Source organism: Ursus maritimus, unplaced genomic scaffold, assembly GCF_017311325.1.
Source record: "Ursus maritimus isolate PB19 unplaced genomic scaffold, ASM1731132v1 scaffold_12, whole genome shotgun sequence".
Lineage (NCBI taxonomy): Eukaryota > Metazoa > Chordata > Mammalia > Carnivora > Ursidae > Ursus > Ursus maritimus.
The window spans coordinates 30,001,376-30,025,487 of record NW_024423564.1 but is presented as its reverse complement, the minus strand read 5'-3'; the positions used below and the strand labels follow the sequence as shown (position 1 = coordinate 30,025,487).

At 38.6% G+C, this 24,112-nt stretch overlaps 1 long non-coding RNA gene across 1 annotated transcript; it reads left to right on the top strand.

Moving 5' to 3' along the window:
- Nucleotides 1-7: 7 nt before the first annotated feature.
- LOC103662908 lies at nucleotides 8-12,333 on the top strand. Its single transcript, XR_568583.2, has 2 exons — nucleotides 8-11,189; nucleotides 12,042-12,333. It is a non-coding gene; the product is annotated as an uncharacterized LOC103662908 (long non-coding RNA).
- Nucleotides 12,334-24,112: the final 11,779 nt, after the last annotated feature.

Genomic DNA, 24,112 nt, shown 5'->3' with positions numbered 1-24,112 from the left:
AGTGGGGGAAGGAGAGGCAGTGGGGGAAGGAGAGGCAGTGGGGGAAGGAGAGGAAGTAGAGGAAGAAGAAGCAAAGGAAGAGCCTGTTGACTTCCCTGTTGACCAACCTGAAGAAAATTAAATATAAGGTATTAGATTGAAAAGAAGCTTTAAATTTCTCTCCTAATATGGAAAAGGGTAAGAATTTTAATAGTTTAAAATATGAGAATTAACACCCATGTTGCATGCATTCCACACATTCAAATTTGTTTTATATAATTTCTAAATGTTTGGCATTTGTTTAATAAAATGAAGGTAAGACTATTTTAGTTTAGTTTTTATAGCTACCAAACTTAGATTAGATAAATTGTTTGTATAATTTTTAAGCTTAATTTTTATTACTTTATTGGTGTTAAGGATAACAGATATGTATTGTTAGTATATCTACTCTAATCATTTGAACTTAAATGCTGCTGTTGGGAGTATATATTCAAGTGTGCATTAATGTTTTGAATACTTACCCTAGAAGAGATAAATTGGGCAAGTATTTTGTGCTCTGTGTATTTTTTTACGGCATTGGACATTGAATAGTAATTTGCGTTAAGATACGCTTAAAGGCTTTTTGTGACCATGTTTCCCTTTGTAGCAATAAAACGATTTTTACAAAAACTCTTTCCCTGGATTAACAATTTTAAATGAAACAATTCATCAATTAAATGAGTATTTAAGGTTTTTGTCTTAATGTAGTTTAGCTCACAGTATATCAAGATGATTGACAAGAGTTGAATTAAAGAAAAAATTCGATCATTTTTAAAAGTACTACTAAAATATTTTTTAACATATTTCAAGTTGAGGTCAGTCTATAACTGACTTGTTTATACTTGTTTCAGTTCCTTCCTTTTCTTTGTGCCTATGTCAGATCTTGAAATCTTCTTGAAAATACATTTGGATACAAATAATTTTTTATAGTTGTGTTAGTTCTTTTGTCATGTCTGTTTTTAGCTGAAGAACCAAGAAGCAAACTATCACTTTTCTAAAAAAGAAGGATTTCTCTCTTGAATATTTCTTTTTTTCTTTTTTTTTTTTTAAGCTTTTTGTAGTTTGTAGGCTTACATACTGAAAAAGAGAAGATGAGATTGACGGTCTATTTTCAAATGACCATCTATGTTACTGAAAAGTAGTGCTCTTATTTCTTTGAATCTTTACTCTGGCCTCTTTTGAGAGGGGGACTCTCAGTGAAATAAATTAGCTTCCCAAAATTTTGACACATTGAATGGATGAGTATATGGGAATATTAAGTAATTTTAAAGCATTAAGTACCTGAATGTATAGGCATTTGTAGAATTTCACAGGTAATTTCTTTTTGCATACAACAAAGCTTTTACAAATACATTTCGGGGGGTGCAATATGGGTTCATTGTTGTGGGCTAGATTTGCTTATCTTTAAGCTTTAAATCCTTTGTATCCACTTACAGGGTTCAGGGACAAATAAGAGAAGGTTAGTTGAGGACTGGAGAAATTTGGATCCTAGCTGAGTCTGTATTTGCTTAAATAGACTTCAGAAAGCATTTGTGCTCAGGAGTTAAAAATTTTAAGAATAATAGGACTTGATCAATGGTCTAGTTTCTCACTTGTTTATTTATTTAGTTTCTCCTTTATTTAAAAATATTTGTGTAGGGGTAAGGTAAAAGGAGAACAGATCCCTTTGGATTATAATTAGTGGGTTCTTTTGGTACTAATTAGAGTGTTTTTTTTTTTTTTTTTTTAAAGAATGTCCCTAGTAATTTGAAATTTGAAACTTCTGGAAAGAATCCTGTAACAAGAGTCTGTATAACATAAGTAAACACTTTATTTATTTATTTAATTTTAAAAAAGATTTTAAGTAATCTCTATACCCAGCATGGGGCTCACACTCAAAACCCCAAGATCAGGAGTTTGATGCTTTACTGAGCCAGCCAGGTGCCCCATAAATGTTTTAGAATAAGAGATAAAGAACATCTAAATAGTAATTTTTTGTGGGAAACATGTAAAAACCTTTATCCAGACTAGCTTATTTGCAAGGTATTATTAATAAAGTGTATTTTGTTATTGTACTTACTTCAGAAGTTCAAATTTATGTATATCCTGTTTAGATAATTTGTAGATAGGCAGTTTAATTTGCAGGCAGATTAATTTTTGTGATCCTTAGAGTTTATATTTTCAGTACTTTTGTGATAAGAATTTATATGATGTCTTTAATAACCTTTCAACTTGTTATCCAACTATTGTTTATTAAAAATCTAAACATGTAATTAATAATAACCAAAGAAATTTATTTAAAACTTACACAGTTGTTTAAGCCAGATACCTAGGGACCGTCCTATATTCTTTCCTTTTTATTACCTCCCACCTCCAGTCTATCAGAAAGTCTGTGTTTTCTACTTCCAAAATTTATCTGTCCCCTCTTCCATGTTTCCTGCTACCAATCCCAGTTCAAGTCCCCATCATCTCTTTCCTAGACTATTAAAGTAGTTTATTAACTAATCTTGTTTCTAGTTTTGCCCTGCTAGATTCAGTTTTCCATACAGAAGTATAATCTTCTAAAAATATAATTAAGATAATACTAGCCTTCTATTTCTTTTTGTATCTGTGCACTTACTCATGGTAATCAGGCCTGGACTAGCATTCCTGCTTTATATCATGCTGTTCTTCTCACTGGCCATGGTGGCCTTCTGTTAGTTTTTAAATGAAGCTCTTCCCTATGTCCAGACCTTTGCACTTTCTGTAATCTGTACCTGTTAGCTTTTTTTGGACTCTTTATCCTTTAGGTCACCTTAAATGTTAAGATGAGGCTCTTCTAAGGAGACATAAGGGCAGTAGTTTTAAATTTTTGTAAAAGTAAGGATTTGGGGCCCATGTACCCCAGATTTACTAGACCATATTCTTTGCAGATGATGTATTTTAATAGATACCTAAGTGATTCTGTTGGTAGTGGTCAGTGATTGCATTTCAAGAACACTTAGAGTGGCCTCAAATTTCTAGTGTCTGCAACTTCTGTATCAAAGCAGGAGCTTCTGCCCTTTAGTCAACAGGCACAGGTTTGGGGAATTCTCATGATGTTTTACGAAAGCATTGGAATGACCTGTTACAAATTTCTGGGAGTCAGAAAATTGGACCTTATTCTTGTTTTTGTTGTTTTTCTCTCATTAGGTTATGTAATTCTTACAAGTTGAAGTTCTAATAATAGAACTAACAGTTTTCCCGTATAACAAGCTCTCTCATATCATTCCCCTACTTGAAGTGAAATCCTTTATCGGCTTTTTATACATGTCAGTGTAACTTCCAGATTCTTTTAATATGGCCTATGTGGTTCTGTAAGTTCTCTGTTCTTGCCTGCTTCTTCAGCCTTGTATCTCAGTCTTTAATATATTTATATTAACTGCCTGTGCCTGTAAACATTTGAATTTATGATACGCTTCAGGAGGCAGAATGGTTCCTAGAGTTGCCAAGATTTAACTATAATCTGTGTTACAAAATCTAGATATTATATTTTATATTACTATACTATAGCATATTATAAAATATACTTGTATTTTATAATATAATACTATATTTTATAATGGTATAGTATTATATAGCATATCTAAAAAACTGTTAATCCTTTCTAAGAATGAGGTGAAAATGACAAAATTTCTGCAGCAATTTGTATCCCAAAAGTCATGGACATATAGAAAAAAAGAACTACAAAGGCAAATGTTGGTAATGCATGTTAGCATGTGTTTGAGAATTCTCTTTTTATTGGCAAGATTGTTGTTATTTAGAAGTAGTTGGTATTAGATTATCTTATTATCAGACTTATATTATTTGACATTTACTTTGCCTACCAAGTTGTCCTTACTGTGAATACAAACTTTATGTATATGTAAAATACACATATCATAAAATTTACTACTTTCACCATTTTTGAGCATACATTTCAGAGGCATTAATGACAGACTTTTGATTACAGTTTGGAATCCGTGGTAGTTCTGATGGACAGAAAATGGAGTAGTCATGTAGGCAGAAGTGTTTTAGTCCATGTGACTGTTACAGTTCGTATTTTAAATTAACAGTGTGACTTTATTTGATAGTTCCTACCCAGATGGCTGGTTCTCTGTTTGGTATGCAGCAAAATCAGGGAGCACTCAAGCCTGGGGGTGGACGCTTGGGTGTGGTAAATTCAGTCCGTGCTGCCACCAGATTGGGCCTCCTCAGAAGCGGTCATGCTAGTCTCTTCGTGCATTCCCCCTTCCCCTTCTCCTGATTTTCCTAGTTTTTGTTTAAAATTTTTTTAAAAGACTGTGTTTGAGGTAGGGGTGAGGCAGGATTGCTGGTGATAAGAGATGGCCTTCTTGGGGCGCCTGGGTGGTGCAGTTGTTAAGCGTCTGCCTTTGGCTCAGGGCGTGATCCCGGCGTTCTGGGATCGAGCCCACGTCAGGCTCCTCTGCTGGGAGCCTGCTTCTTCCTCTCCCACTCCCCTTGCTTGTGTTCCCTCTCTCGCTGGCTGTCTCTTTCAAATAAGTAAATAAAATCTTTGGAAAAAAAAAAAGATGGCCTTCTTGGTGACGGAGAGTGTAGAAGGGAACAACTGTAAAGCAGCTTAGTTATTAGATAAATAGAGATTATGAATTTTGGGAGAGGTCCAGATCCAAATGACATACTGGATTCCAGTCATTATCTTCTAAGTCCTATTAAAATTACAGAAACTATACAATGATAAAAAATTACAGTAATAAAAATAAATTCATTACCACACTGGAAAGATACCAAGGTTGCTGTGAAGCATTTCTAGAAGATACAAAATAAGGAACCAGATCTTGGTGAAACAGAGAGCCACAGTCCACATAGAGATGAAAGTTAAGGAAGCACCCCCATTCTTATTTATTTATTTGTTTATTTATTTTAGAGCAGAGAAGGGAGGAGCATAGAGAGAGGGAGAGAGGGAACTTGGTCATGGAGCCTGATGCGGGGCTGGCCCTAACAACCCTGAGATCATGACCTGAGTGGAGATCATGACCTGAGCTGAAATCAAGACTTATACGTTTAACTGACTGAGCCACCCAGGTGCCCATACCTCCATTTTTAGAGGCAGCTGTCAGAGTGGGTGACTGTAGTATGGTAAGCCATGTTATTGAAGGACTGACTAGTTATGCTAGTCCCTGGTTAGGAATCATGGTCCATGATACTCCTCCAATCTAAAGCCATAACACAGCTTGCTGTTTGCCAGTTAGAGTGAAACTTCTGATGTGGTAGACTCCCAGAGCATATATATATATAGCAGCTGTCAAAGTGTGGTAATGCCTTAGATGTTTTGTGGATACCACAAGGGGCTTTGATTCCTCATAATTAGAAAACAGTGGTTTTCTAAAACCTGGTGGCTGTCCATTTTCCATTTTTCCAACTGATTGCACCCTCCTCCTCCCTCACACAATTAAAATGCCAGGTTTCTTGTAATCAAAATCTGCCAGGGAATTTCATCAAATTGAGAAAATAAACTCTAGGTAGCAACACCAACAGATCTAGTAGTTTTGCAGACCACCATCTGCAAGCCTCCCACTGCCTGTTTTCATATGGATTTTACATTTTTAAAGGGTTGTAGAAAACAAACAAACAAAAAAAAAATAAAGAATATGTGACCGATACCTAATGTGGCTTCCAAAACCTAAAATACTTACTAACTGGCCCTTTACAGAAAACGTTTGCTGACCCCTAGGTTCAGTTCTCATTTACCCATAATAATCAACGCAGAAGCAACAGACATTTAAGGAAGAGAGCAACATGAAAGGTAAACAGTGTACTTAACAAGCAGAAATAATCCTGGGGATATAATGCAGGTTAAAAAAAACAAACCTTTAAACTTTAAAATATTTTAGTAAATACTAAAGTAAATTTCGTATTTTATGTAATAATAATTAGTGGTAATTATACTAAGTATTTTTATATATAATGCTTAGATATAGCATTATATATCATTGTAATCTCCAAAGAATTTTAGAGGTTATTGCACTAATTTTAAAAAATGCAAGCTGTAGTGAGAAAGAAGTATTTTGGAAATAGTTATTATTGAGCTAGAATTTTAAGCTTCATGGGTACTTCCAGAATCTTATAAGAAAAGGTCAGAAGATGGAAATCATGAGAAAAGTTGAGACAGAAGATCCAGGTAAACACCATCCATTTAAAATGAAACTTCATGAGGTTAGGAGCCATACGTATAGAGAATTTAGCATTGAAAGTCCTTTATCTGTCACAATGCTGGGTGCATTGTAAATGCTCAGTAAATATTTTTGAATCAATGAATATATGTATGTATGCATAGGAGGTCCAGAAGTTAAGAACAGAAAAAGTGAAGAAAAGAAGTAAATAATAGGAAGAAATTTTTTTCTGATGAAAGACTGACCACATACTAAAAGTCTGAAGTATTGAGGAAAATGAAGAGAGAGACAAGCACTTAAAATATATCCTGATAAAATTTCTATAATCCCAGGATAATGAAAACAATCTCAAAATTCCTTAAAGAGAAACAATTTACCTGTAAGGGAAAAGAATCACATTGGTCTCAGATATTATCTGTCATCTGTACATTGGGATGCTAGAAGATACTGTTATTTTTAAAGTTGCGTGGGAAAATTATTTTGAACTTAGAATTCTATCTTGAGTCAAACTGTCATTTTAAGAAAGAGGGCACAATAAAAACATTTTAGAAAATCAAGAACATGGAAGGATCCAGAAATTAACTGTCACAAAGCTATGCACAACAACATGGTATCAAATTATAATGAAAGACTTGAGGAGAAACTGGCAAATTTGCAATCAGAGCTTAGTATTTGAACACAGCCCTTTCAGAAATTATTGGCTGAAGAGTTCAAATATGAGGACACTGGTTTTTGAACCAAGTAATTAAAAAGCTTAATAATTAGAGTATTTCTTTTCAAATACCATGAAAAATGACCATGAAGCAAGCCACAAAGAAATTACATATAGGTTGTGTCCTGTTATCACAGTGCAATAAGTTAGAAATTAACAAGTGGATAGCAATCAATTAATAAAATCTAATCAGATATAAAAGTAAGCATGGTCCGTGTAATGCTTACGTTTAAAATGAAACAGCAACTTAGGAAAATTTAAGGAAGAATTCCTATTTTATTTAAGCTCTTCCAGATTATACAGAAATCTGAAATACCTCTTCAGTTTGGTTTCTGAGGCTAGCAGAACCCTTATTCCATAATGAAAGATAACTATAGACCCATCTCACTCAGGAGCAGATGTAATCACTGAAAAAACATTAGCAAATTAAATCCAGGAGTGTATGTGTCATGACGAGGTAGGGTTTATCCAGAGCATAGAGCATAATCTATTAATGTAACTCAATACATTAGGAAATCTATTACTGTAATTAAAAAAAGGCAGATGAAATGATAAAAAAAATCACATAATCTCAACAGATGCTGGAAAAACATTTCCTAAAATTTAACACAATCCAGATTTAAATCTTGTGAGGCTAGGAATAGAAAGAAAGCTGTTTAACTTGGCTGAGATATCTACCGGAAACCTTCAGCAAACATCCACATTTGAGACAGGAACAAGCCTGTTGTCTCTACAATCACTTAACGACAAGAAATAGGTATATTAGGAGAGAGAAGAGTCTTTATTCCAGGCAGTGTGATGTGGAGATAGTGCAACCAAGAGAATTAATTGAAAAACTATTAGAGATGGGGCACCTGGGTGGCTCAGTGGGTTAAGCATCTGACTCTTCATTTCCACTCAGGTCGTGATCTCAGGATCGTGAGATGGAGCCCTGGTTTGGGGGGTTCTGTACTGGGCATGGAGCCTGCTTAAGATTCTCTCCCTCTGCCTCTGCCTGCCACTCCCCCCTGCCCCCAGGGGGCGTGCACGCACCTGTGTGCACTCATTCTCAAAAAAAGAAAAAGAAAAACGATTAGAAATAATAAAAAGTACTTTTGTTTAATCATTCAACATAAGAAAATCTGTAGCTTTCTATAGACTAGCATGGCCAATTAGAAATGTGACTTTAAAACTTATTTGCAATAAAAATGTAAACTGTATTATTTAGGTGCAATCTTTATGGGAAAAGCACAAGATCCATATGAGGAAAACTACACATTTTTTTAAAAAAGATTTTATTTGAGAGAGCGAACGAGCAGTGGGGAGGGGCAGAGAGAGAGAGAGAGAAGCAGACTCTCTGCTGAGCAGAAAGCCCTATACAGGCTCGATCCCAGGACCCGGAGATCATGACCTGAGCAGATACTTAATTGAGCCACGCAAGCTCCCTGAAAACTATACATTTTAATAAAGGGTATAAAACGCCTGAATGAATAGTAAACATTCTATGTTCCTGTTTGTGTAAAAACTGAATATTGTCCAGATGTTAATTATCCTCAAATGAATTTATAAATTAGTTACATTTCCAATACGATTTTGTTACTTAGAATTAGTGTTGTTAGAAGTCACACACCTTCACAGTAGGAACAGGTCCCAGAAATTGCACCTGTGTTTGTACATTATTTCCATTGCTTACAACAGCCACATGAATGCACCTGCCAAGAAGGCGGGGAGTTGTGTTTATTCGGTAGGACATCTTTCCAGCTAAAAAGCAGGGGTTCTATTTTAGGAAAGGGGAAAATGGGTATACATAGCAGTGTATGCCATTTAAACTGGTTCAGAAGTTCATATGCAAATAAAAACAAAAACAATGAAAATTCAGTTTGCTTCTTACTAGAAATGTAAAACACCAATATATCAAAAGTAAGTAGATAAACAGATAAGTGAAACATTAAAGAAAATCAATATTATATAAATATATAGTATATGATGAAGGTATAATTTTGAATCATGGATAAAATATAAAGTAGCCTAAAAATGGTTTAGAGACAGAATAGTCACACTGGGAAAAGACCTACCTATGTCATACTATGCACAAAAATAAATTTCAAGTGGATTAAAGCGATAAAGGTAAACACCCTACACAAGTATTAAAATGTATTAAAAACTCTTACACAAGTATTAAAATGTAAGAAACTTATAGTTTTGGTTTTTTCTCAGTAAGATATAAGCTCCGGCAGACATAGGGAGAAATACTGACAAATGTACATAAAAGAAATGGCTGTAGGGTGAAAGACTCTCTTAAGCAAGGTTGAAAGAAGAGTAGTAAAAGGGAAGAATATTTGCAATATGTACAAGAGACCAAAGATTAAGTCAATAAAGAGCTTCCATTTATCAGCCATTATGTTAATAAACATTCAAAGACTTATAATAGCCACTTCTGGTGAAAAAGTCCCTCTTCCGCAAGGTTGATGGCTGAATAAATTGTTTCACCTTATTTGGAGGGCAATTTGGAAGTAACTAGCAGAATTTAAAATGCACAGACTGTTTGATCCAGCCATTCCACCTATAAATAGCCATTTATTTGCTTGAGGTCACAAATGCCTGAAATGTGCATGAGTACAAAGATAACTTACTTCACCTCATCTAAAATGTATTGAGGCTAGTACTTCTTTACTTTTACCAGAAGGTGTCGAAGGTTTTTAACACAACAAATACCACCTGGCTGATAGCAACAGTAAGATACCATCAATTGTTAGAAGCAGTCCAGCCTGACGGATGATAAAACGGGGTGAGGGAAAAGTGTGTCTAAGAAATGCTTAAACAAGACTATAGAAGAACAGTCTTTGAGCATTTGTAATAATGAGAAACTGGGAACCTAAATATTCAGCAACAAGGGAATGATTAAAATGTGAAGTCATTACAATACTCCCAATACTGTATAGCCATTGGAGACAATAAGAGAGATCTGTATGTTTTGACGTGGGAAAATCTCCAAGACATACTGTTCAGAGGAAAAGAGGAGGTATAATGTATGTATTAGAATTTTACTTGGAAGAAATATATATGTATAAACTCCAAACTATATATTTGTATAGAAATGTATAAAAATGACAGTAATATATTTACATAGAAGAAAAGTTGGAAACGATACAGTGTTTACATGTGAGGAGGGAAGTTTCATTGTGAAAGTGTTTTTTTAACTGCTTATTTCTGTTTTTCTCTTTTGTTTTTTAAATACTAAGGATATAATCATGTGTCATATTTATAATGTAAATGTTTAAAAAGAATCTGGAAAATACAGAGAAATATAAAGAATAAAATAAAAATACCTAGAGTACAATTGCCCAGATAATAGCACCATTAACAGTTTTGTGTATTTCTTTCTAATCCATTTTTCGTTGCAGCTGGGTAGATGGTGACACTGTTCTTTGAGGTAGGTGAAATAGGAATAGCAGGTGTAGGTGAGGAAGAGGATAAATCAGTTTGGGGGCGTGTTAAGTTGGCATTGCCTGTGGGGTACTGAAATGGTGCTATCAAGCAATTGGATATATGGGCAGGGAGCATAGGGGGAGCTCATGATCAACTTACAGTATTAATGCTTTCCCTTTCAAGTGATGGATTTTAATATTCCTGTGTCTGACACGAATAAAAATGTCATTTCTTGTGGCAGCATAGTGTAACATGACTTATTAGCCCTGGAATTCAACAGCTCTTCCTTCCCTGCTGTTGCCCACCCCCTACCCTTGCTGTATCATTTTCTAGTTCTGTCCATCTGTCCATCTTGGGAAAAACATTTAAATGAAAAAAAGCCTCAGTTTTCTTATCAACAAAATGAAAGTAATGTTACCTTACTCGCACGATTGTTGCAAAAATTAAATACGTAGCACTGCCCTGAAATGCTTAGTTAGCTCTCAACATTTAAATTTTAGTTTTTTTACTGTTACCTAAATATATCACTGCACATTTATTTGTTTATTTTTAAGTAGAAATAAAAGAGAAATGGGAGTACTGACCTGGTAAGTCTTTGGTAAAATTAATACAGAAATCTAGGTGTGGTTTTTTTTTTCACATTCATTTCAGCGTAAGTCTTGATCTTTCACGATGTGTTTTAAAGATTACATTTACTCTTCTCTGTAAGGTTTGCACAGGCCTTTGGTCAACATTAACAAAATCACAACCTGGTAATTTAAAACAATGAAAGGGAGATAATTCATGAGCGTCTCATATAACAGAACTAATTAATCAGTTATTCCAAACAACTCTTTCCTTCAGCGTCAGAGCTGCTCACCTGACCAGGATATTAAATAACCTGCTAATGTTAGAGCTGCACACTCAGCCACCACAAAGAGGTAAATAACTCTCCTCAACTGGGATTTGGATTGCTTGTCGGTGCTGAGGTCACTATCACTGTTAAATGACAGATGTTTTCTGAAAATCCCGTGCATCTCTTCTTGTAATATAAAGTTCAGTGCCTGCAACAACAGGGTGGTGGGCTTTAATAACTGTTAAATTCATTCTTTAGAGATTTTACAAAGATGTCCTATTGCTCCTGGAGGACTCCCTTGACACCCAACTCTGCATTTTCTTTTTGCATAATGCCTACAATTTAGAGCCACCAGGCTCCCAGTTGTATAGCTCCTGTATCCTTGGTTCAGTACAACCAAAATACTCATAAATCTCCTTTTCTTACAGTAGCTTTCTGCAGCAGCTGGGGTATGACAGTGATGTCCCTGATCTGTAATTCTAGACAACCCTAGGGTGAACACATAGACCAATCTAAAGCTACTACGTCAGATAAAGTGATGTTGTTTGCACAACTCAGTGTCCTCAAGAGGTCGTCATGTAATACTCCCAATTTGTATTCTGCATAAAACTCCTTTTACTAGTTATAAACTTCCTATAGGGAACAGACGAATCCAGCTAAAGGAGGCTGAACATACGCCTGTAATTTTAAACTCAAAAGGAATGGGCTAAGCCTTTTCTATCCTAGAGCTAAAAACTGTAAAAGAATCCAAATTTCTATGTAAGTATGACATTCTTCAATTTGGAATTCTAATGAGGCAGTGTGTTCCTGAGACCCTGCATTTGATGTGTAATGCTAAGAATATGACTGATTAATATAAATATTTGAATTGTACATGAGACTTAAGTGTTTTATTGATAGTCATCACAAAAATTTAATTGATTTTTTTTCATTAAAGATTTTTATTTGAGAGAGCATGCAAACGGGAGTGACAGAGGGAGAGGGGGAGGGGAGAATCCTCAAGGAACTCCACCCTGACCGAGGAGCTGACTGGATCCCAGGACCCTGAGATCATGACCTGAGCCAAAAATCAAGAGTTGGACACTCAACTGACTGAGCCACCCAGGCGCCCTTAATTGACTATTTTACTATTTGTACTGTATGGACTTACAGTTAAGTTAGCTATTAAATGATTCCTATTATCATATTAATTGCATTAGAAAAACCTTGAATAAATGATACACAATTGACTCTTTAGCAATATGTTTGAATTGTGCAGGTCCACTTACATGCAGATTTTTAAAATAAATACAGTACAATATTGTAAATGTATTTTCCCTATGACTTCGTTAACATTTTCTTTTCTCTAGCTTACTTTATTGTAAGAATATATAATATAGCATACAAAATATGTGTTAATTGTGTTACCAGTAAGGCTTCTGGTCAGCCATAGGCTATCGTAGTTAACTTTTGAGGGAAGCAAAAGTTACACATAGATTTTTGACTGCATGGGGGATTGGCAGTCCTAACCCCTGTGTTGTTCAAGGGTCAACTGTACTCATGTTTTTATTTGCATGGCACTTCCTAATTCTCTCAGAATGTTTCTAGACATTAGCAAATGTCCCTGGGAGGCAAAATCTCACCCAGTTGAGAACCACTGATCGAGATATATTAAAGTTAAAGGCAGTTGGGTGTGAAATGGAACTCTAAAGGATCTGCTTGATAATACTAGGATTAAAAAAAAAAAAAAGCCACCTTAGATTCAACTTCATTCTTCTAGGAATTATTCCTGGGCTTTCTTGACCTTTTCTCCCTCTCTTCACCAGTAAACCATGCTGTAGATGTTTCTTTCTCCATTCTATGCCAGAGGCCTCTGCTTCCCAGAAAGTTCTGTATCCTCCTCTTTTTTTCTACCTTCAGCATCTGGAACAGTGGATGACACATGGTAGATGCACTTTTGAACTGGATGTATGAATGGATGTTACAGTTATTTTTCTCTTGGCAGTATATATCTATAAAATGACAGGCCTTTTAAAAAATAGATGTGTGCAGCTATTTTATTTTGCTTTGTGTTATCTGTCTAATTGTTATAAGCCTGTGACTTTATTCATGAATCATCATTCACCCAATATTTATTGGGTGCTTACTACGTGCCAAACAATAATGCTGGGAGCTGAGGACACAGTTATAAACAAAACAGACATAATCCTTGTCCTTAGGAATTTTACAGATGATTAAGAGACCATTATGATCCAGGAATGGCCTGTGCATTCATGTCTGACATCAATGGTTTCCAAATAAATGAAAATTATGTAGGGTCTAGAAACCTCCTATAGATACATGGCACAGTAGAATCATGGCCTGATTCTTGGCTTTGCCTATAGATACATGGCACAGAATCATGGCCTGATCATGGCTTTGCCTTCTGCTTCAGAGAGTCTGAATTCTTTCTTACAGCTTTTGCCATGCTCTAAAACACCAGAGGAGGAAATTTGGGGTCAACAGTAGTGGCATTATCATTAGGAAGTAATGAGGAGGCAGTGCTGCTTTTAAAGGTCTCTTAATAACAAAGGGCCTGCAGGAACCTAGAGAGGCAGCATTCCAAGAAAGCACAAGATTTTGCATGGGAAAAAAGTGTTGAATAACTTTCTTTCTCCCCTAGTTACAAATGTATCCCTGAGTTTGATTAGGGTCCATCAGCTCTCTATGGATGCTGATGGGATATAGCAACAAAAATAGTTCAGATCCTCCTGCTCTCACCCCTATCTGCTCGCTAACTTACTCTTTTTTGTTTCCCTGTAAAGTTCCCACCCTCCCCACTCCAGCTTTCCACATGTGCCAAAGAGTGTCCCACATATGTTCATGAATATTTTCTCACATTGCATATGGTCCCTGCCAGACAGCGAGGTCCCCCTCTGCATGACATCACTAAAAACTTCATTTGAACCTACAGTTGGTACCATGCCAGCAATACTGTAGGTGATCCTGCAAATGTCTTTCGACCTCATCTCCTGCATTACTCATTATGCCGCAGGTACGCTGGCCTTTTTTCTGCTCCTCTGGTACAGCACACTTGCTTCTGTCTCATGGCCATTGTGTTTGTTGCTTTCTCTGCCCAGAATGTTCTTTTCGCAAACCACTGCATGACTGAGTCTCTTCCATCCTTCAGGTATGTTAAACTGCAGCTTTCTCAGACTTGACTTCCCATGCAGTCATTCTTTATTTCATTACCCTTCGACTACCCACCCCTATCAAAAATCATTGTATTTGTCTATTTATCACTTACTTGTCTCCTTTATTAGAATGTAAGCCTCATGAGAACAGGAATGTTTTCTTTTAATTCAGCCCTGGATCCTTGGCAAACAGAATAGTGATGGACACTCAGTAAATACTTATTAACCTAGTTAATTAATCAATAAGTGATGCCACAAATGGCTGAGCAGAGGTATGTGGCAAAATGGGAAAAGATGTCTCATCCTTATTTGTATCAAATTGCATTAGGACACACTTAACTTTGACACTATTGGCATTTTGGGTGGGATAACTCATTGTGGGGGCTGTCCTGCGAATTGTAGGGTGTTTAGCAGCAGCCCTGGCCTCTGCCCACCAGATGCCAGTAACACCCCTCCCCAATTTAAGACAACCAAAATGTCTCTAGATGTTGCCAACTGTTTTCTTAAGGGCAACATCGCTTCCAGTTGAAAACGACTTTTTGGAGTGATCCAAAGCAGGGAAACTTGTGCACCTGTTTCTTATGGAGCTTTATTAGAGATACATTTTTGGTCATTTTTATCCTAATGCTGCATACTCTGAAACTCAGTGGCATATAGCTATATATATATATTCATTTGGCATATAGCTATATACATATATTCATTTGTTTCTTCTCATGTGCCTGCAGTTTGGCTGGGATTGGGCCTATCTTGGCTGGGCTCAGTTAGGTTTGATGTCAAGCTGCAGATATGATCAGGCTTGCTTCAAATTCTCATTCTCTTTGGATCAGTGGCTGCCTGCATCATGTTCACCGTGAAAAGCAGATGTGCAAAATAGGCCAGCCCAATCACGCCACCATATTTCAAACTTCTGCTCTGTTGTGTTTTCAGACATATTGATTGAGACACGATACGTGGTCAAGACCAAAGTCAAAGGGCAAGGAAATCTACCACCTACAGTGGAGGTGAAGGGGATTGAATATTTGCTGAATGGTAATCCAAATGGTTATACAGATCTTTCCATTTTCACTCCTAGTTCTCTATTTAGATAGAACCAATAGAGACTAGAGCAGGAGACATAGCTGAGTGATAAACATTCAGAAATCTTCCTTGACAATTACGATTTTCTTACTGGGTCCTCGTAGCTTCTTCCCTCAGGATGAGTTTGTTTCAGGATGATGCTTAGTTTAATTTGAATCCCTTGTGGACTTTAAGGTAGAACCCCTCCTATACAAAGTTTTGATAAATTATTAGCCTTTTATGCATTGAAGATTCTTTGAAGAACATAACTATTATTAATTTACCTTTTATAGTATTCTCTTATGTATACCCTAAACTGCTTTAGGAGATTGACTAGGTGTTAGACGTTTGGCTGCAAGTAACAAAAGCCAATTTATGCTGGCTTAAACAAATAGGTTTACTTTTCTCATATAACAAGGATTCTGGAGTTTGATAACTGCTGATATTGGTTCAGCTGCTCAGTGTCATCTGAGTTAGTGTCTTGGTCCTTTTGGCCTTTCCCTCATTATCTCAAGATGTTGTTGCAGCTCCAATGTATCTACATTTTAAGCTGCAAGAGGGATGGAGGGGCAGGCAGTCCCCAGGCATATCTGTCTCTGTTATTGGGAAAGCAAGTATTTTCCTGGAAATTCTCCAACAGTCTTCTGCTTATCTCTCTTTGGTCAGAACTGGGTCCCTTGGCCATCCCTAATTGTCTGTAGTGGAAGATAGCAAGGAAGAAGAGTGTTGGCAAAGACTGCTGAGTCAGTTCTCCAACGAACTCTGGGGAATAGTTTTGATATGCTATGATTTAGAAGAAAGCAGTTGTGATAAATAATGATAATAACCTCAATTTGTCGACATATTGACAATATTGACATATTGACATGTCAGAGATTGTGCTAGTTGCCTTGCCTTTATTTTATTACTTCATCCTCACCGAACCTTAGAGAAGGGTGCTGAGACTCAGAGCAGTTAAGTAAAGCCCCTGGACCCATCACACCCCAGTTCACACAGCTAAACAGGTAAAGAGCAGAGCCATAATTCATGTCTAGTTCTCTTGGATTCCAAAGCTTGTAACTTAAATCTGTTCTGAGTACAGTGTAAATGAATATTTTTTAAATCAGGGAATCCATAGAAGTTGTTAGACTCCCAGAGTTTGAGTTAATCCATTTCTTGAACTTGGGGAGTGAATGATGACCCTGAAATTCAGCCATCTAGGAACACTTAATACTTTTATAACTTATCCAAATACTTATTGAATAATAAAACACATACAATACACTCTGTTATATACTATGTGTGAGAGAGGCAGAAAGAGTGCATGGAACAGGCACCTGGGTGGCTCAGTCGGTTGAGCGTCTGCCTTCGGCTCAGGTCATGATCCTGGAGTCCCTGGATTGCGTCCCACATCAGGCTGTCTGCTCAGCGGGGAGTCTGCATCTCCCTCTGACCCTCCCCCTTCTTGTGCTTTCTCTCTCACTCAAATGAATATATAAAATCTTTAAAAAAAAAAGTGAATGGAATATGGAAACATTGATGCTGTACTTATAAAATTTTCAGTCTAGGAGGGAAAATAAGATGCACAGAAAGAGAACACAAGTTGGAAAGTGGTAAATATTAGACTGTAAGATACCCAGGGACGTGTCATGTCTGTTTTTGTTTGCCCCAATGTGCCAAGACCTAGTATGTTCCTGTACACAAGAGGAACACTATAAATATTTGCTCATATGAACTGAAGAAAGGAACACATGGAATATGATTGGACTTCAGACAGAGATGTGCTCCAGTTGAAGGAATTAGGGAAAGCTCTGTGGGAAAAGTGGCATTTGACCTAGGACTTGAGAGATACAAATGGTGTGGATGGGAAGAACTAGGATAGTGGAAGTGGTGGAGGAAAAGCTGTTAGGGAAGACTTATCGGGAGCAAGGCAGAGGAAACCCGCAGCCGTCTCCAGGGAGCAGCTCGTGTGTCAGGCACTGGAACATGGTAGCAGAAGCCATTGGTGGCAGATGGACAGACCATGCCAGAGTGAGGGGGTTGGGTGCAAATCTGCCAGCAATTTAAAGTTGTATTAGCATGCGGAAAAGCCTGCAGTTAGGTTAGTGTAACATTCCAGATAGAAATAGCTGTGGCCCAACGAGCGCCTAACCCAGGGTGACAATGGACAGGAGGCAGTGGGTTTGAAAGGTGTTACTAGGGGAAGACAGTACCTGCAGTTCATTTGGTGTGGGGGTCCTGGGAGGGGGGAATCAAGGACGGGATAAGATTTTTTGACCTGGGTGACTGGAGAATAGTGGTGCCGTTAAAAGAAATCAAATTTGCTGGAGGAAATCCTCGTATCAGCTGGTTTGTGAGGGAAAAATGGTGTTTGACTTCAGTCATTTTGAGTTGGGAGGCATTGTGGGATATCCAGATGTGAATAAAGCTTGGGTGGGAAGAGTTGATGATTCCCCTTTAGCATGGACGTGATGGCTGGAGTCAGGATTATTCCAGAAGAGCACAGACGGGCAGGTTCATGCAGGGCCTCACTGTGTTTGTCACTGTGTCTAGGTGACCAGTGTTTAGATAATAGTGGGGCCGAGATGACAGAAGATGTTTTTGGAACCCTTAAGTTTTGGGGTGTGTGTGTGTGTGTGTGTGTGTGTGTGTGCGCGTGTGTGTGTGTGTGAGAGAGAGAGAGAGAGAGAGAGACAAAGATACGTCCTTCCATGATTAAGTGACTTCCAATTTTATCCTAAGCAATTCTTATAGTGGAAGGCAGGGGGCAGCAGAGTCCCACTTTTCAAAAGAGAGTCTGGCCACAACTTCAGGAGAAAGGTTGTCCCTCCCCCCCCCCCCCCCCCCGCAACTTGTATCTTTTTTGTTAATGAAACCATATCCCCTTTTTAGAAGTTGGAGAACATAATTTGATTCCAAAATTGCTGTCTTTGGGTACAGCATATGGATCTGAAGCCCGAGTTCGGGGGAGTGTGCCTCCAAGCTAATTATATCAACTCCTTTTAAAGAAAGGTTATTAAGAACTTCTTTGCTAGTGATGGTCTGATGCTATTTCAGTGGAAGGCTTGGTGTTGGACGTGTAATGGGGAATTTTTAGCCTGACATCTAACTCGACCCTGGAGACTACGGTTTGTATTTAAAGAAAAGAAATTAGGCCTGTCCCAGCAGCATTCTTTAAGATCCGTTTACTATTAGAGTCATGGTAAATATAGCCCCCAGCCCTCGGTGCTGCTGTTGGCTAGTTTCCTCAAGGCAGGTTGCCTTGGGATAAGGCTGGGAAGTGGAGCCCCATTCACAAACATAACTCATACTTCTTTGGTTTTTGACCTATTGCACGACTGCTGTACCCCTGAGCGCTTTCCAATCTCTGTCATGTACCTCTCAGCCTCCACCTCCTGTCTCCACCGTGAAGCAGGGGCACAGAAGCTTCTCATTTCTGTTTTAGTGCTGGGCTCTGCTGTCTTCCAGCAGGTGGACCGCTGATCCCGGAACAGTGGGTCCTACCGTGGACCTCCCGTGTGCCAGTCCCGCCGGCACCGTGCTGAGCTGCAGGGCTGCTTCTCTGTGCTCTGCGTTGTGACATGGGCAAGCACCAGGTCTACCGTCTGCCGCCGCGTCTGCAGCACCAGCCCATGCCCGCGATGGAACAGGTGCTTGACCATTTTGTTGTTGCTGCTGAAGAGGCACCAAAGCCTTTTCACCTTGATGCCATATGGAATTTTTCATAAAATTTCTCTTAATATACAGGTTTTCCCCCCAGGCTTTTTACTGATACTTCTCTTTCTGGATGTCAGGCATGGACCATGGGAATAAGTACAAAAGTACCACCTCTCATGGGCCTCTGCAGCCAGGTGGGGACAGTGTGCAGAGAGCTGGGTGCTCAGTGCCAGGGGCTGCGTGGGGGTGAGCCTGTGGCAGGGACTGGCATGCACGCTTTCGTATCACCCCAAACCCCACTGGTGCCACACTGTCTTCAGTGCTTTGATTACGCCACGTCCTTTAAACCTCCAGGCCTTTCTTCATACTGTTTCCTCCCTTGGAACGTCCTTCCATTTTTCTGTTTCATGAATGCCTTTTTCCTGCCCTACTCTTTTTTTTCCCTCATAGAATTTATCTCTTTCTCTCAAGTTGTGTAGTTTATTTATTATGCATTGTCTGTTCTCCCATCCTTATAGAATATAAGCTCTGTGAGAGCAGGGATCTTTGTTTGCCTCACTGATAGATCCCAAGCACCCAGAATACTGTTTAAAACATAATAGCAGCTCAATAAATAAATGCTAAATGAACAAGTGGATCCTTGAAGCCTCAACTTGTGTGTCACCGCCTCTGTGAAGCTTTCCATGTTTGGCTTCTCCCGATCCGAGATGAAATCTGCTTATCCGTCCTCCGTTTTGCTATAGCACTTTGTACTTACGTTTGCATTACAGCACTTACCCCACTGTGATAGCTGCTTTATATTTCGATCAAGATGATAACAAAAATAATGTAACAATTTTAAGTTGGAAGTTTTGATTGAGGCACCCAGAGGCAATACGTAAAAAATTTCAAACTGAGATGTGTCATCCAAAGATGGAAATTTCCATGAGTTTCGTGACTCTGGAAAACAAACAAACAAACCCACGCACATGGTGGATATGGAAGGATCAAGAGAGTGGAGATAAGGAAAGTTTTGAGAGGAGGATTTCTTTCGAAAGTGTTCCACTGTGAGTCCTCCGTGTCCACCAGGAGGAGCGGGGAGGGTGCTTCTACCTTCACCCCGAGCCAAGGAAGGGCGGCACAAGCACTCTGTGGAGATGGTGTCTCTGGCAGTTAGGGAGACATGACTCCTTTTGTGGTCTTGCCTGGAAATGGTAAAAGGTAAAGACAGGTCATTCACTACTCTGATGGCAGGAGCAAGTTTGGGTGAGACATGAGAGGCTGAACCAGTCCGGGGTCATTTTCAATCTTCCCCATGATTGCTGCCTGGAGGTTCCCCTCCAGGACAGCTGGGGAGAAAGGAGGGGCCCAGCCAGAGCAAAATGCATTACCTTTGACAAAGCAAAAGTAATCAAATATAACTAAAAAAATTCTTCTGTGGGGGAGGCTTTGAACAATCCATCCAATTGTTAGAAAGCATCATCTTTAAACACCCAAAGCAAAGCAGTGTCCAAACGCAAGAAAGTGGCCCCAAAGAGAATCCTCCAATTAGAACTTTCCGGCTGCTTTTTACCACTCCTCCATCCCCCTTTCTTTGCCTCTGGCAGGGTGAGAAACCTAGTGACAAGCTGGGGGAGGGAAGAAATGCTGAGGTCTGGGAGGCACCTTGGGGAAGAGGGAGAATACAAGGCCTGTCTTTTTCACTAGGAACGCTGTCAGCCCTCAGCAAAACCCTCCCAGAGATGACTGAACGTTAAACCCGCTTCGAGTCGTAGTTCTTACATAGGACTGGACATTCTGATTTCTGAATTAACACAGTTTTTATGCCTTAAAGTGACCCTAATAATCTTATTACCTAGAAATCTTCAGAATGTTGTGATGATGTCTGAGATTTTGTCCAGGGCCAGCAGAAGTACTTCCCCTTCTGCAGAAATTTTAAATGACCAGTGGAATCATTCTTTGTGGTTACCTCTCATGACCCTGCCTGTTCACAACGTCAGCACCAGTGATCATATTAGCTAATGTTTAATGTGTGTCCACTGTGTTTTCTGGGCACTATGCTATTAATGTATTTGTCTCATGGTTCCATCCAACAACCCTGGGTGGTAGGAGCTCTCCTGGTCTTTCACATGCAGGGAATAGGAAGTTGAAAGGCATTGACTTCCCTGAAGTTGACACACCAGGTAGAAGTAGAGTTAGCATTTGAGACCAGGGGATCTGACTATACTTTACTCTTTATTGGATTCCGGTTTCGTCAGGAATAGGGCTGTGCTCCTGTCCATATTCCCCACACACAGCACTGGGCCTGACCTTCAGGGCTCCACAGATTTTCAACTAACGAAAGGTGCATAGATGGTGTTGGCAGTATTTCACAGTAATGCATACAAAGTTCAGCAAAATCTCATAACTAGGAGCTTAGGCTTTGGAGTTGTTGGACATGGATTTGAATCCTGGTTCTGCCTCTTCACAGCTGTTCAGCCTTCGGGAAAATGACTTAACCTGTCTATGACCCTCATTTGTAGAATGGAATAATAATGCCTCCATTATAGGATTGTGTTGTGCTGTGACCAAAGAAGAAAATAAGTATACAGAGCAACTAACAGCACGCAGCATGTAGCACACGGTGGACGTACTTGCCGTAGCATGGCTCAACAAGATGATGACACTTACCTATCTGGGTTTAGTGCAACAGTGAATTCTGAATGAGCTGGGGTGGAGTTTGATAGTAGTAGACAGACCCAGCTCTAAGCAGATTGCGAAGTACAACAGAAGCTCTAGACCAAACCAGCTCTTGCCATCTAATGCCCACGGCTGGCTCGGCCCTCCTGTCACCTGGCTGCTCTCCAGTGTTCCCACGGACACTGGCTTCTCTTGTAAGGTGTGTGGTTCCAGCGGGTCCCTATTCTTGTTCCTAACTCTGCTTATTTGTAATTATAATTACATAACTTAATTAAATATTATTTCAATGAACTATGAATGGGAAAAGATTAGAGCACTTTTCCAGTTGTCTCCCCACCTTCCCTTTCCCCTCTACTGGGAGGGGGAAACTCTGTCTTCATGCTTTCTTCTTTTCCTTTTTTTTAGGAGAAAGAACTGACAAAACTCATATATATATATATATTTAAAGATTTATTATTTATTTTAGAGACAACTAGAGAGAGTGTGTGTTGTGGGGGTGGGGCAGAGGGAGAGGGAACGAGAGTCTTAAGCAGACTCCACGCTAAGTGTGGAGCCCAGTCTCACAACCCTGAGACCATGACCCAAGCCAAAACCAGGAGGCAGCTGTTTCACCAGCCGCACCACCCAGGCGCCCCTAACTAAACCCATTCATATTAAGAAGTAAATGACTGCAGCCCTTCTCAGCGTCAATTGCGTTTTAATAGGTGTTCAATGCTCTAGCTAAAGGAAGAAAGCTCTCAGTGTGGAAGTTGAGTATAAGGGCAGGGTGACTATTTCATCCTGTCCAAAACCACGTCGTAACTCTTCCTTGATCCCTACTCTACATACTTGGAAGAAGGGTGTGCTGTTTCTGTTATAATTGTGCATTGTATCTACATTCTCATGCCTCTGGACAGAGGAAATAAAAGTTGACATTTATCTTGTTTCACTGAGAGTGGTACAATATGCAGTATAATTAAATTAGGAAACAAATGCCCACAGAATAAGCTCCCAGATTTTATTCTTTTGAGGTAAACCCCAGGTCCAGCGCTGCTCACCACACTTAGTCTGTGCACTGCCTTGTGAATTCCCCTGCTGTGAAATGTGTCTTGATTTATCTTTGCACACTGCTTTGGTAAATGCTCACGGAACAAAAAACTTGATTCCCACTTAATATATGTCTATTTTAACTTCCCTTTAATGCAGAATTCAGAACATGATACAACTGGAGTCATACAGTTGGAAAGGACGTAGGGAAATTGTAGTTTAATAGTCTCATTTTATACATGAGGAAATGAAGATGAAGAAAAGTGAAGTGACTTCTAAGGTCACACAGTGAGTTAATTCTGGACCTGGATTTAGAGCCCAGGTCTTCCGACTCCAACCCGGGGCCCTTTTGCTGTTCTAACTATTTCATTTGATAATATGCCAATAATATGCAACATTTATTGAGTGCTTATGATAGCCCAGGTGTAACTGATAGCTCTTTACATTTCTTAACTCATTTCATTCCCACAGCCCCCCTATGAAGTAAACACTATTATTATCCTATTTTAAAAATGAAGAAACAGGCATAGAGAGGGTAGTAACATAAGGTCAAATGGTAGAATCAGATCTGGAAACTAAGAATTTTGGCAGAAGGTGCTATGGATAGACAGGCGTTTCTTTGATTCTTTTTTTAATTTGAGGTATAATTGATATATAACATTACATTATCTTCAGGTATGCAACACAATGATTTAATATATGCATATATTGTGAAATGATCGCTACAGTAAATATAGTTAAATCCATCACCACACAGTTACACGTTTTTTTTCCTGTGATGGTAAATTCTAAGTTTTGCTCTTTTAGTAACTTTCAAATATGCAACCAAGTATTATTAACTATAGCTGCCATGCTGTATGTCACATTCCCATGACTTATTTACTTTATAACTGGAAGCTTGTAATTTGTCACCCCCTTCACCTACTTTGCCCAACCTCCCCCGTCTGACAACCACCAATCTGCTCTGAGCTTGTTTTTTTTTTAATTTTGTTTCTTAGTTTTTGTTCTTTTCTTGGTTATAGATTCCACAATAAGTGAAATCATACAGTATTTGTCTTCCTTCATCTGATTTATTTCACTTAGCATAATGTCCTCAAGGGCCATCCATGTTGTGGCAAATAGAAGGATTACCTTCTTTTTATGGCTGAGTAATATTCCATTGTAGATATATTTCAGATTTTCTTTTTTCACTTATCCATCTGTGGACATTGAGGTTGTTTCCATGTCTTGGTTATTGTAAACAATGCTGCAGTGAACATGTGGTTGCAGTTATCTTTCGTGTTAGTGATTTCATTTCCTTTGAATAAATATTCAGAAGTGAAATTGCTGGATCATAGTAGTTCTACTTTTAATTTTTTTGAGGAACCTCCATACCGTTTTCTGTAGTGGCTGCACCAATTTACATTCCCACCAACAGTGCACAAAAGTTCCCTCTCTCCATATTCTTGCCAACATTTGTTATTTCTTTTTAATAATA